We start from the raw sequence: 15,504 nt of genomic DNA, 5'->3' as shown, positions 1-15,504 counted from the left end.
TTGCAGGATATTTGTATTGATGAATTGATTGGTTCATTTGTGATAATTCACACGATTACCAAAATACCAGCCTAAATTTGAGGATTAGTTTATAAGTAATATTGCCTTGCCATTAATTTAAAGAGCATGTGTACAATGTTAAAAATATGTCTCGTTGCATTAGAATATATAAAACATTTAATTTGCATTTTAAGTATAACATTTAGTGGCATTCATCACATCCACAACATTATACAACAAACTATAAAAAACATTTCCAATCCTTCAGTTCATAAGCGTGATGATTGAGTGTTCATGCTCTTGTGTGAGATGTGCCTCCCTCTAAACCTTGTTACAACATAGGCACATTACCCATTTGAAGTGAAAAAAAAATTTTTTCCATCCCATGAAAGACTCTGTAACCTGTAAGCAGTAACTCCCCATTCTCTCCTCCCTCCAGACCCTGGTTACCTCTAATCACTTTGTATCTCTGAATTTACCTTTTCCAGATATTTAATATAAGTAGAATCAGCAATACTTGTCCCTTTGAATCTGGCTTGTTTCACTTAGGACAATGTTTTCAAGGATCATCCACGTGGTAGCATGTGTCAGTATTTCACTTTGATGTTTTTACCACACTTTCTTAATATAATGCATTTCACTATATAATTTCATTTGTCTGTGAAAATGAACATGAAAGATCAATATGATAATAAACCCATTTCAAGGATTAAGAAAATGAGTGTCAGGGAGATTAAATGCACAGACAGATCAGATTAATTTCTATGAAGCATGGATGATTTAGTGTGGATCTTCAGACTGCAAATGCAGTTCTCCTTTGCTTCTGCCATGTTTATCTTTTCTTGTTTCCTCTTTCGATATGCTATACATTCCTTTTTTCCTTTATCACTTATTTTCTGTTTGTACACTTATAATTTGTGGGAGTGTTTCCTCTTGGATTTGAGATTTGTCCCATGTGTCTGGTGGTTGTAATCTCAACATGCAACACGGTTTTTTGTTTTTTGTTTTTTTTAGAGGAATGCTTAGTTAAAAAAGAGGCCAGTGTACATTTTGCTCATTTATTGTTAGCAAATCTGGTACAGAAGATCTGTACAAACACTTTGAAGTAAAGAGGCACCTGAACTGGTACCAGCACATAACTTTTAAAATGTTTTAAAAGGACATTGACGTTTTTAACACAGCTCTACAATACTATATGCTTAAAGCACAAAATACTATATGCTTAAATTAAACACAGTGGGATTCTAAATCTATTGGAGGAAATGCAAAAATTGCATTATTATTCTGTGAGAATAAGTAGAAAAAACAAATGCAATATACACTCATTCATAGGGCAAGATATCATTCTCTTATGATATCACCAGTGACTAACTGCATCATGGGGATAACTGGAAAGAGAAGGAGAAGTCAGGGAAACAAAGGGAGCATAATCAGTGATTCCAGTTTTCATATACTCCGCTTGTTCCCAGAGTTAAAGATGCCCTAAGCTTCCCTAGGTAAAGCCAGTGAGGCATGAGTAATTGCACATATTAACCCCCTCCTTGGGTTTAAGAAGACTATGACTATGAAGGAACACAGGGAAATCTATGAAGGAAAACTTTTGGAGATGAAGACAAGCCAAGAAGGAAAGGGGTATAATAAAGAAATTGCCTATGTGATACTCAATTCCTAATTGATGCAGTGAAGAGCAGAACTGGCATTGCAGAAAATGGATCAATGATACAGAGACTAGCACAGAGGAGAGAACAGAGTGATGGGAACAGTAAATGAGAACAACATAAACATGTCAGACAAAATGGATCTCAAAATTCAACTTAAAGGTTTAGTATTGCTGGGGAAGAAAGTAGAACAATCAAAATAGAAATTATAAAGATCTCATTACTGAATAAAACTGGAGTGATTCTTAATTACAGAGTCTGAGAAATCTCACTTTATTTTGGCTAAAATCAAGGAAAGAAATCACATCAAGGTAAAAATCAGATGAAAGCTTTAAATATATCAACAAAGGAGGGTTGCCACAGTAAATGGAATAATAGACATAGAAAAGAAGAAATTCAGTCTGATTTTAGACAGTTTCTCTTCAACACAAATGGCTGTAAAGACCTGAAATAATGACTATAAATTTGAGGGAGAATAGTTGTTGTGCTTTAGAATTAAAGACACAAAACAAGGTATTTTATTTGCAATGCAAACAGAAGGACTTTTCCAGGTAGGTAAGACTAAGAATATGTTTTACTTAGGTAGTCTAGCTGAAAATGTTATTTGATATTGTAATTTGGATGACTAAAGAAGAACCCAAACTGAAAAACCAAGAAAGGGGAAGACAAAGAGTAAGAACTGAATGAATATCAAGTTAGCTGAAGTACAAATTTCTGAATCATTTCTTGAAACTTAGCTCCATAAGTAAATAAAAGTAAAAATTATTGTTATTTTAAAAGGAGCTTTATAATACATAAACATTAATTTCATAAAAGTTTGGATCTAAAATTCATGATAAATTTGAGGGACAAGGGAGGGCGTGGGATGAGCAGTAGAACTTGGACAAACTTGTTCCTCAGATCATGTTTGTATCTGATTTTGTTCATTCAGGAAATACATGTCAAAACTAAAGAATTCAGAACTGATTAGGAATAGAAATAATTATTTATATTTTTCCAAAATTAAAAGGTAAATCTTATCTCTATGGTTAAACAATAGCAAATTACCATGAAAGATACACACACACACACACACACACACACACACACTTCACTCACTCACTAGAAAATATTAGAACAAAGAGAAAGTAAGCACAATTTGAGTAAGAAAGTAAGAAATAAATTCCCAAGGACAAGGAAACACGTCAAATAGTAACAGCAGTGATCTCTGGATAGTTTGCCTATTCATTTTTCTTTAAGTTTTAGTATTTTCAAAGTTTATTGAACAGCATCCATTACACTTATAATTAGAAGACCTGATGTGCATTACTTTACTTAGAGTATGTTTGAAAGGGAACTTCAGAGATGAAGGAGAAAGCACAAGTTGGGAAGAGCTTGACCTTTACAGGGACTTGCCCCAAATCTGGCACATCTGGCATTGAGAAAACAGGAAAAACTGGCTCAGGCAGAAGCCACAGAGCTGCAGCTAGATCCAGATTGTGCAAGTATTGGTTGGATTGGTTGGGAGGCAATATTGAAGATTTCCATTTTGATGCTAAAGAGAAAGAAAGAAGGAAAGAAAGAAAGCCAGTCAATAAAATCCAATGAAATGGCATAATGAACTTGGTATTTTATAAGTCATTATTCCATTGTTTTTCTTTGATAGAGAAACCCTAGGTTTAATGCTGGGCATCTCTTCCTCAACCTTGTAGATGTGATGTGTTTTAGAAAGTAACCAGCGGTGTTCTAAAGATGATAATTGCTATCCTCCAAAGCCATGGGCCTCAGTAGATATGTTTGTTAATGGAGGTAGCAAAGCACGTGGAAGAACAGATGACTCCAGACATTTAAAAGATGAGACACTGAAAATGTTTGTAAAATATTAGAAAGGATATGTCCTCTTTTTCTACAGTGTTTCCATTCTTTTGAACAACAAATTTCAACCTCATTGTTTCCCTTCCTTACTCATAGCATTTAAAGATGTGACTATTTGCTCTAGTTAGGTAGACTACCTTGATATAACCCTATCCCTTGAACTAGTTTCTTTATCTCAAGGACAACTTTTTGGTGAATTCTCCATCTTTAGCTGGTAAATAGTGGGATGACTTAGAAAAGTGAAGTGAAATGAAATAAGAAATAAATTCATAGCTCTTCCGTCTTCTAGGCACCTCATTTTCTTTCTTTTTTGGTAGACCAAGGTACTGGGAATTGAACCCAGGGGCACTTTACCACTGAGCTACATCCCCAGTCCTTTTTACTTTATATTTTGAGACAGGGATTCACTAAGTTGCTGACAGTCTTCCTAAATTGCTCAGGCTGCCTCAAACTTGCTGACCTGCCTTAGCCTCCCTGGTTGCTGGGATTACAGACTTGATTTCATTCTGGAGTATTTGGGGTCCCGATGTCCTATTCTCAGAGTTGGGGAATTTGTAAGATCAGAATGGATTCCTTTTATTTTTTAGAATTTTTTCTCCAATATTAAGGATTGAACCTAGGGACTTTGCGCATGCTAGGCAAGAACTCTACCACTGAGCCAGTTCCCAGCCAGTGGATAACTTTTATGTCTTATTCTTTGGTGTTTCCTTTTTTTCTTTTTTTCTATTCCAGAAATGGAAAGGTCCATCTCATCTCTGTGGCTAAATAATAGAAAATCACCATCAAGGCCCTTTCCTAACTCTGCCAGCTTCCTACTTAGTATCAAGATGCAATCTGGGATCTCTAAATCAACCACACTTAGCTCCAGAGGATAGTGATCTCTGAAGCTTTTCTTTTTAATTCTCTCATATGTTTTGTTTTAGCTTAATGTGTTTGTCTGAATACTTGGACACCATGGTGATAGGCATCTTCAAAATAAATAGAAAGAGACATAGAAAAGAACTAAAAAATAAAATTAAATCTGGGAAGGCTAGAAATGACACTTGTATCTGAGAACTTTTTTTTTTTTCTTTCAGAAATCAGTGAGGGGGAAATTAAAAAGGGGGAATTTGTGTCAGTGAGTTAGTGAATAATTTTCTAACAGTGTTATTTTGCTGACACTGGACTATTGGAGCTCATTAGCATGCTGTGACTATTTAACTCTAAAAAATAGTGCTTTAGCTTCTGCTTTGCTGGATATTCTTTACATCTCAGCTCAGTATTCAAATAGTGGCAAGACCATTAATATTAGGAAGTCTGACATGGTGGAAAGAGAAGAGTCAGAGTGAGAAAGACTAGAGTTTGAATTTTGTAAGCATCTTTTATTGCTTATGTTACTAATCTTCATGAGGTTTAATTTTCTCACTTCTAGAACGTTCAGATTAATGTCCACCTCAAATATTTGTGGGAGGTCAAAATGCCAAACTAAAGCCTCCTCCATAGTGCCCGGTACATAGAAGCTGCTTAATAAAGATTCATTTCATTTCTCACTATCTTCATCTTGTGAATCATTTAGTTTCATTTAGTAAAATGAATGCCCGAGAAGAAGGAATAAGACAGTCAACTACTTTGTGTCTGCTGCCTGTTGGTTGACTCACAAATGTCAGAGTCACTGCTGGCTGTTACCTTGTCCCCTGCCCCTGAAAGGCCATGACCAAGACCAGTTTCTGTGCTAGGAAGTCCAGTGTGTGAATCATCCCATCTCACTCTCACCAATACAGCTTGAATATGTCTGTATGAAAACACATAATTAGAACTGATACCATTCAGAAGAGCTAGTTTTAAAGAACAGCATTCAAAACTTTGAATTTAAAAAGTCACACAATGTTCTCCGTTAAAACAAAGCAAATAGAAATGCCTGGAGAGGAGCTAAGCCAAAGGTTTCTGTCAAACATTGAGGTAGGAGTTGGCCATGTATTTCACCTTCATGTTAAACATGTTCCTAGACTGTAGGCATTCCTTGCTGTTGTGGTGTAGAGAGAACCAATAAAATATTAAATTTTTTCTCATTATTCTAGCTCTGAGCAGTATTGAATCCCTGCAGACTGGTGAGTAATAAACTTATTTCTTCTTTGTTATTAGCTTATTGATGCTCTCACTTGGCCATCCTGGGGAAGAAGGCCTGGGAGGATTTTATAATGAAGGGTTAGAAAGCCACAACAGCACAATGCTGTCTCTCTCTCTCTCTCTCTCTCTCTCTCTCTCTGGTTGGTGCAGCATACAGAAGTCTTTCATTTTATGTCAGTTGCTTCTGACTATCATGATTTACCTGGTGACACGAAGAATACATTTTTCTGACACTACCACAAATAATTTAAATTAATACCATTCTTGGGGAAATATGGCAAAGAGAAATTGGGAGTAACCATTTCCAAACTCTTATAAATGCTAGGCTTATTTTTATGAGGCTAAAATCAATTCAGAATCTAGCATTTCATATAAGTAGTTTCCATTGTTCTATTCTTCATACTTCTTGCATCTCTTGAGCATCTTATATCATTGCATTTCCTAATATTTTTTGTGGAGAAAGAAAACAAATTTAGATGTTCTGTTTTAACTTTGCACATAAACCTAAATCTTCAAATATCATGTCTTCTTATTCCTAATCAAAATAAAGCTCTGAGAGTAATTGGTGGGAACAAAATGCAAGCTAATGGAATGTTGGAAAAGTTTGTTCTGTAAGCTTGGGCTGGTGCCGTTAGCCCCAGGGTAAAAATTGCCTATTCCAGAATGAGAAGGAATGCAGCCATACAGATTCCTGGTACTGATGTCCAAAACCAAACTGAATGCATAATGACAACAGTTTGCATCTCTGGATGAGCTAAAGCTGCTTTCTAAACATTGGGCAAATTCCCTGTGTTGAGAAAGAAAAATCCAACTTGGGAGAACTCCATCAATCACTTGGTCAACCTATATGTGTTGAGTGCTTACAATGTATTTGTGTGCTGTTCTTAGGGGTGTGGAGGCTGTCAGAAAAAAAAAAAAACATGGTTCTATGCAAAATAACTTACAATCTAGTTGAGAAAACAGAACAAACATCCATAAGAAATAAGAGAATAATTAAATGCTAATTTATGGTTTCTGCCTTTAAGTGTAATAAAGACTGTTAGAGATAGGATCAATGTATGCAAAAAAGAGTTAGGAAAAGCTTCCTAGAAGAGGTTTGAGCCGAGGTTTTAAGAAGGAGTGTGAAAGAGGAAGCGAATACAGTCCAAGTAAACAGTATGCATGGCTATAGAGCCATAATGCATATTGCAGAGAGAGACTAGTGAAGTACGTAGTAGAAAGGAGTCAAAATACAGATAGGAAAATGGAATGGAATCACACTATTTGGATTTGATGTGGAAATATATAGAAAATTACCAGGAGATTTTGAACAGAAGAGTGGCCTGAATTATGTTGTATTTGACAAAAATAAATAAATAAATAAATATAAAATCTCAACTGTGCATTGAATGTAGTTAGCACAATGGTGGTCTTTAAATTTGTTTATTTGTTTGTTTTTTAAAAGGGTGAGGAAAACTATCCCTTCTCTAGAAGTAAGTGAGCTACTATGAAGGGGTAAATATTTATATATTGGTCATCAAAGTCTCAGTTCCTCTGGTACCTGAAAAACATCACAGGCATTAGTATCAAAAGCTTCAAATAATAGGGGCTTAGTTTTAATCCCTGGCTCTATTCTTCATATATGTTTGAAGTAACACAACTTCTCTAAACAACAGGTCCCTCAATTGTGATAAGTGGAATTATAAAACAACCACTATACCCTAAATATTTCCTTTCTGTCAATTGTGATCAGAACCTATGAATTGGATGAGGTTTTACTTTCATGATTATGTTATACTACTTGGCAAAGGGGATTTTGCAGATGTAATTAAGGTTACGGGTCAGTTGACCTCTGAATTAATTCGAAAGATAATTTATACAGACCTAAACACTTGAACTCTAAAATGCAGAGCTAGAGGTCAGAGACACAGAAAACAGAGAGACTGAAGCATGGGAGGGATTCTGCTGGCTGATAAGTCTCGGCCACCTTGTATTTTATAGCTCCAAGGACATGAGCTAGGAAGGAACACTGATTCTTTGCTGGGTCCACAGTGCAGACCAGATACCTTGATTTCAGCCTTGTGGGGCACTAAGGGGAAAACTCAGCTATAGTCTGCTTACAATTCTGATCCTCCTCCCCCACATAGATCTTTTAAGCCATGAGTTTGTTATAATTTGTTACACAGCAATTGTACACCAATACACTGTTGAACACAGATAATTGAAATACTTCAGTCATGCTGAGAAAATTAAAGGAAATACTATGAATACTAAATGCAATGTGCTTAATACAGTGCCTGTCATGTACTAAGTGTACAATAAATAGTAAGTGTTTAAATTATTTGGGTAGAAATAAGGTGAGTAGGAAAATATTAAAAAATTAATAGAGCTTTCTTAAAGAACTGAATGATGGTCAGTATTTAGATGGCAGTAATGGTGTTTCTGAGCTCTCAAGAACATCTTCTGGGCAGGTCGATCAACCATATTGCCTATTTGTGTTAGAAAAGTTTAATTAACCCAGTTGGCAAACGTGAGCTGATTGTTGTAGTTGGAGCAATGGAAGGCAATTCCGACTACATTAGAATCACACATCCTCAGCCCTCATGTATTTGTCATCATCAAGAACAAATCATTAAAACTTAATATTCATATAAGTTGTTAATATGCAGCATTAACCATCCTACATCTCAAGCAACATCTACAGAGATAATATCCATGCACTCAGAAGTGAAACTCAAAATATTTAGCAATCTGTATAATGCAGGCATTGTGGATACCAGGATATCTATACTGAAAAACTAAATATCAACTCTGCATTTGTGGTAAATGATTCATTCAGTGTTCAGTGACAATGAGTCTCCATTCAGGGTCAGTTACATGACAGATGATAAGTTCTCAAGATGGATTCCTACCACCAAGGACCTCATAGCCTATTAAGAGATACAAATTTAGAAGAGAAAGTCACTGATGACAAAACAGTGATGTCAAGTGTTATAGTAGCAGCCCATGGTGGAGCTATGGGTTTAGACAGCAAAGGTACAGAAAATAAATCCCTTAGCTCAATCTTAGCTGGAATCAGAGAATGAAGTGCTGCTTGGAGCTGAAATTCACTGTTGAGTCTATACAAGTGGGAATTATGCAGACTTTTTTTGAGTGGATAACATTTCAGACAGAGAGAAGAGCCTGAGCCAAGTTGGAATGAGTGAGAATGGTATAGTTGTAAAACTTTTGTATAGAATGGTTGGTATGGAAATGGTGTCAAGGGTAGATCAGAAAGGTGTACGTGAAGGAGCTTGTCTTTATCTGATGGCCTGGGAGTACTTTAAATACAATCCAGTCAAACAAACGTTTTTATTTTTCAAAACAAATCTACCAGTGATGTGGATAGTGCATAATAATTTAGAGACAGACAAAATTGAAAGCAGGAATACCAGTTAGGATGACCCTGTGGTAACCCAAGAGAAGAACAATGATGGCTTGAATCAAGGAAATTCTGATGGTAAAAGAAAAGAGGATATTTCACAGAGTTACTTAGAAATTGAGCCAAATGTAGTCAGTAATTGATTAGGTGTGGAGGTAGGAGGTAAGGAGGACATTAGGATGACTTTTGTATTTTGGGGTTGATTGACTGTAGAGGTAATTATGCCATTCACTGAAGCAGATAACTTAAAAGAAAAAGGAAGATAACAAAAACAAGCATGCTGACTTCCCAGTGCCTGTGGGACAGCCAGGTAGAGATGTCCATGGAATGATGAAAGATACTGGTTTGAAATACAAGAGGGGTCAGGAGTGTGCATTTGGATTACACCACCATTCAGTCATCTATGCAGCATTATTTCTCCCTTCCTTCCTTCAAAATAATACTCAAATTTTATTTCAGGTGATCACCCCTTTCCCATACAGTTTATGTGTTTTGAAGGAAGTTACTAATCTAACCTCTAGGAGTGGGACCTGATAACCTAAATCAATATGGTACATTCCCCAAAGATGGCCCTACTGCCTACTTCTTTCTACCCTCTCTCTTTTCCTTCCCCACTCCTCATTTTTTTTATTTCTGTTCACTGGACTTCATTCTTTCCTTCCTTCCCTCTTTTTATCTTGTATATATTCTTTTGTTCCTTCTTCCTTTCCACTCATCTATTCTATGATATTGTAATTTGTTTTTGTTTTTTTTTTCAGTCTTGGGAATGTTCTGATATTGTATTCTACTTTCAAATGATCAAGTCAGTTTGCTACAACTTCATGGATTGTAAATAATAATAGAAAACATGAAACTCCTGGTTTATTACTTACAGTAGCAGCAGCCAGAACATCGTCATGGGGTGCCCTAAAGGATGCCAGATGGCACCTATATGTTCAATGGGGTTGTATACAGGAGTGGAAACCTGAGTTCAGGGAACCTGAATATTTTATAATGGGCATAAGCATGGCTACTTTTGTGCAGAAGGGGGACCTTGTATAATCTTAACCTATAGGTAAATGTGCACTTTTAATCCAGGAAAAGTAATGATATCTATTTCCCAAGCTTATTCTTGAGTAAAATGTTGGTGTCAGACAATAGGAATTTAGTAACTTACTTCAGAAGATATGAAAGAATATGAAACATCCATGGAGAATATTCTTCCAAAAGACATTCTCAGCTTTTAGACGTTATCACTCAGGGTGAATATATACATATAAACAAAGTTTGCAAACTAAACCCTGATGCCTGTAGCATGTTGGGGGTAGACAGAGGAGAAGACTTTTGGGAAAACTGAGAATGGGCAACTAGCGAGGAAGGAAAATAACCAGAAACCAGAGGAATGTTCCATGAGGAAGGAATGGTCATTAGGGCCAACCTCTACAGAGGCCAAACAAGGTGTTTCTGTTAGTTTTCGTTATTAGAAGATGAGTTCAGCCTGTGGAGGTGAAGTGCAGATTGTTCGGAGTTGAGAAATGAGAAAATAGAAGCAGTGGGAAGAGAGGCTTCCTCCGGACAGGTTGGGCTATGGAGAGGCAGGCACTGCAGTAGACATGTCAAAGGAAGGGTGAAAAAGTAGAGGCTGGCTTCTTCTTCAAGAGTTTCCTGCCTCTTGTGAAAGAGAACCCACCATTTTTCTATGTACATGTGGCTCTAAATGTCTTGTACATTGGTGCACAACACACTCCCCCAATCAAGGTGAGCATGTGGTTTGCACTCCTTAGCGTTCAGGTACAGATTGACAACATGAGGCCGAATGCAGAAGCCATTCCATATCATACAGATGCTGGGACAGAGTGTGGAAGGGGTGTGGGCTATGGAGTCAAGCTGACTCATTTCAAACACAGGTTCCTTAATCTACTGGCTGTAGGATCCTTTGTCAAAACCCAAATTTCTTCATTTTTCAAATACAGTTAGGAATAAATAAATCTGGAGGTTGTTTTAAGATCATATAAAGCACATAGCAGTGGGTTGGCCACATTAGCACTGATTATTTTTTAAAAAGTGGAACCCTTTAAACTACTTTGAGGGCAAGAACTAAGGCCTAGATAGAATCTGATACATTAGCTGTTATGGAGGCAGTGGTGACAATTTGCGACTTGAGATTTAAGTCATGTACAGCCATCTCCTCTAAGAGGTAGGTGGAGAGGAAGGCAAACTCTGCTCACCACTGGCCTTGTAGATATATCATTTCCATCCCCAGGCAAGTTTGTGAGCCAGCCTCTGCAAGGCTGGGCTATCAGTTATTTTAGCTTTAGCATTCACAATAAAATGATCATTGCAGGTCTTAAACTCATTGGACTAACTGAGCATTCTTTATTTGTCTTAGATAAATTATCCTTCCTTCAGAGAAGACACTTGTGGCTATATTACCAGAAGTAAAAGTCATGCTTGGTATGCTGGTCTCATGCATTCTTAGGATGCTTTCTTTTCTCCAAGAGAGGCCAGTGTGAGGATTGAAAGCCAAATTGACAGTTTAGAGGCCCATGTAGGCACTGTATTCATTTTTTTTTTTTTACTATTTAACATATAAAAATGATTATATTCAATTGAAATTAAATACATCGTTATGGGGGCATTTATGACATCTCATTTAAAGAATTGCTGTGAATCCTTTAGAGAACACTGATTTGCAACCATCATTTGTGTCATGAATACAACTTTCAATATGGTACTTGCTTAGCAACTAATTAAACTAAAAAGACAAATAGGAGGCTTTTACATTTTTAATTTACAAGCTTCCAAATATAATTGTTGTTATTGCACTACCAAAGTATGGTGCATCCATCTGCATTTGAAACCTCTTAATCTCATTGTCATAATTAAGTTTGTAAATACAAAGGTCTGTGCTGGGGGGAGGAGATATATTATGTTTGTTTTTCTTAACATAAGTATGGTGTTGGTTGTCTTTGTGATTAAATCATATTTTGGTGTGATATTTTTTCCCTAAGATGAATTATTAATTTACTTATGTTGGTAATTTTGTCCAAATATGATTTAGACTTTTCAAAGTTCAGTGTGTAACAGTCTTGCCAGCGATAATTTAAAATCCCTTTTTATTTCTGCCTTGTAATTTTTGAGGCTGATAGAATTAGAATCAAGTTCTGAGTTATTTATTCCTGGGTATCCTCTTAACTCATCAATTTGAATGTGACTTTTCCTCAGGCGACTATTTCTGTAGGAAGGTACAATGACTTAGATATTAGCAGTCCAGAGGTCCTCAAAGCATGTGACCTTGAGCTAGCCCCTAATACTTTGAGCTATAAGAGGGAGAAAGTGGTTCAATTTCTACCTAACAGAAGTGATATGTGTAATAGAGAACCAAGGAATGTGGGAACAGAAAGGAAGTGGGATGGATGCCTCATCCAACACCTTCACTTTACAGTTGAGTAAACTAGCATCCAGGGGCAGTAAGTTGCCCATGCCCACACAGGGGGCAGAATTAAGATGGCATCCATAATACACATCACTACAGAGAAGTTATTTGTGGAATGTCAAAATAATACTCAAATTGTAGCACAGCATCTATTTAAAACAAATGGAACTGTAATTAAATCATCTGGAATCTTTGTCTTCTTCTTGCCTCCAACATTGGGTGTCTTTAGTTTGTTCTTCATTTTGGATGTTTGCTGTCACTGAGAATCAGCCTATGCTGTATAAAGAGACAAATAATGAAGTGTTTAATAAACCAACAGCCAGTGCAATTAAATCAGGATGACGTCTTTATTGGGTTTTTAAAAATCCCATTAACATGATTGAAGTTTCTTAAAAAAAAAAATTCTTAAAACTTAGTTCATTTCCTAATTACTAAGATAGTTTTTGACAAAAATGAAATGCCCTGGAGACTCTCCTCAAAATATACTGCAAAGACCTTTTAAGGGTGATCAATGGTTGATGAAGTAACATGCCCCAGAACCCAGGACAACTCTTTTCCAATGGTATAATCTTCCTAAGAAATCCAAAATCCAAAACTTCCACTTGATGACTCGTAGAGTACCCATGATATCAGCATTGTTGGGGATGTTTGCACTTTTGGATGTTTGCTGTCATTTAGAAATCCAAAACCCAATTTGCTTTATGACAATGAATAGGCAAGAGCAAGTTAAATATTGAATGATATTTAAATGACAAAGTAAATATAACTCTGCATTATTCAGCACCAAGATAAGCTGATATTCAGATCAGGCAGAAGGTCATTGCCCCTTGGTGATAGTGCTCTTACACTCAGGCAGTATCAGTCCTTTATAATGAAGTCGGCTCTTTGCAGAAGCAATTTGCATCCTGCGTAGGGAAAAAGAACACATCATCTGTTTTCGGCATAAGCACATTGTACTGGTTTGATCCCTTTCAGTGTGCCTCCCCATTTACATATTCAGAGCTGGCTTTTTCTGGGAATTCCCCTCACCATGGAGACCACAAAGATATGTCCCACTTGGCTCCCAAATTACAACCCTGCTACTGTGCTTGCTTCCTCTTATCTGACCTCTCATATTCTGCTGGGCCCTCCCTTGTCTGGGAGCAGAAGCCCTAATCAAAATGAAGAGCCCATCCTGAGGCTGGGCACCGTGACACTGTGAGGCAGAGGTGGGAGCCCCGGAGACACAATCTTCACAACTTGCTGCTCACACAGTTCTCAGCCAGTTTTCAGACATACCCAGGTGTACACCAGTCCCTCCCAGCTCTGGCTGATTGAATGTGTGTGTTTGCTTGTCCTACTTTGTGACAATGTGAGCTAGAATGCTTAGGATGGTTATGGCCAGAGTCTGTGACTATTAATGTTAGACTAATTTTAAGACATGAAATTCTTTTTTTTTTTTTTCCCCTGTAGCCTGCTTAGATAGATGAGTTTTAAGAGAATGAATTAGCGGTTACTAGAATTTTTGTTGTATAGCAAAATGTTCTCTCTGAATTTGAATATTATGACACACGAAAAAAAGCAGCCCATAAAAAGCAAGAGTTGCAGAAATTCCCCAAAGAAGAGGATCTTCTGTGCCCAGTCTCCTGTCTTTGGAATTGTTTTTTCTCTCTCTTCCCTCCTACTGGAGCAATTATGTGAACTGCCTGTCCCTAGAGGTAATGTGAGAGGTGAATCACTGCTCCCCTTCTTTCTCCCCCACAGAGATGACGAAGCATTCGCTCACTGCCAAAGCTATAAAGCCTAGTAACTCTGGGGAACTTTCCAGTCAGTCCATATATGTGGCAGCACTTCTTTTCTTTTGAATATTGATTGAAAAGATAAGCCCAATAGATCAATAAGAGTTTACATTTATAAAGCATTTGCTACCAGTTGGAAAAGGAGCTAGGAACCCTTGTTATTTTATAATAAATAAACTTGGAATTAAGTTTATTTATTCATTTATCAATAACTGTTCACTTATTGAGTGACTGAGCAAGCAGGTGGTAGGGTACCAACAGCATTCTTAGGGTACTTACAGTTAAGTAGGGGACAATGATATCAATGCAATTATACTTTAAAATAATATTATAGGCTATGGAAATATGAAAGAAAACTACACATCATATAGCAAGGAGAATCACATGTAACTTGAGGGCAGGACAGTAAGGAAGAGAGATAATTTAAGACTCAAAGAGATTAAAAGCTTAAGTATTTTTAGTTGGTGTGAATTAGTACGGGAAAAATGGAATACCAATTTGCAACATAATCTAAAAGGATGGATTTGTTGTAACAAAGATATACCTTCAAGCTTATTTTAAGGTTTCCTTAGGAACTCAAGATGACTTCAGTAAAGTATTTCTATCTGGGTTGTGTTATAAGTAAAGGTATTAAGGTATACTGATATACCTTGAGGAAAGATGCCTTAGTCTGTTTTCGTTGCTATAACAGAATACCTGAGACTGGTACTTTATAATACATAAGCAAAAATCTATTGCCTCATGGTCCTCAAGGCAGGGAAGTCTAAGATTGTGGGGCTGGCATCTGGCAAGGGTCTTCTTGCTGTGTCATCCCAAGGAAGAAGGCAAAATGGCAAGAAAGGGAAAGAGTAAAACAAACTCACTCTTTTCTAAAGGCACCAGTTCCTACCATGAGTGTGGAGTGTGTGTGGTCTAATCACCTCTTAAAGTCCCACCTCTTTTTTGTTTCAGTTGGTACATTATAATTATAGATAACCGTGGGATTCACTGTTATGTATTTGTACATGTACATCACATAATTTGGTCTATTTCATTCCCCAGTGTCTCCTTGCCCACTATTCCCTATTTCTATTCACTGGTCTCCCTCCTGTTTTCATGAAATCCTCCCTCCCCACCCTCCTTATATATATATTTTTCTCTTTAACTTCTACATGTGAGAGAAAACATGTGATCCTTGACTTTGAGTATGGATTATTTTACTTAATATCATACTCTCAATTTCCATCTATTTTTTAATAAATAATTGTCCCACTGTTAGGACTGTTATAATGACATTTAAATTTCGACATAAAT

At 36.7% G+C, this 15,504-nt stretch overlaps 1 non-coding gene across 1 annotated transcript; it reads left to right on the top strand.

Annotated features, from left to right (window-relative positions):
- Positions 1 to 259: 259 nt before the first annotated feature.
- LOC143382409 (small nucleolar RNA U13) lies at positions 260 to 361 on the top strand. Its single transcript, XR_013088970.1, has one exon. It is a non-coding gene; the product is annotated as a small nucleolar RNA U13 (small nucleolar RNA).
- Positions 362 to 15,504: the final 15,143 nt, after the last annotated feature.

Source organism: Callospermophilus lateralis, chromosome 16 (assembly GCF_048772815.1).
Source record: "Callospermophilus lateralis isolate mCalLat2 chromosome 16, mCalLat2.hap1, whole genome shotgun sequence".
Taxonomy (NCBI): Eukaryota; Metazoa; Chordata; class Mammalia; order Rodentia; family Sciuridae; genus Callospermophilus; species Callospermophilus lateralis.
Note: the sequence above shows the minus strand (reverse complement) of the source record. Positions and strands in the feature narration are given on the sequence as shown.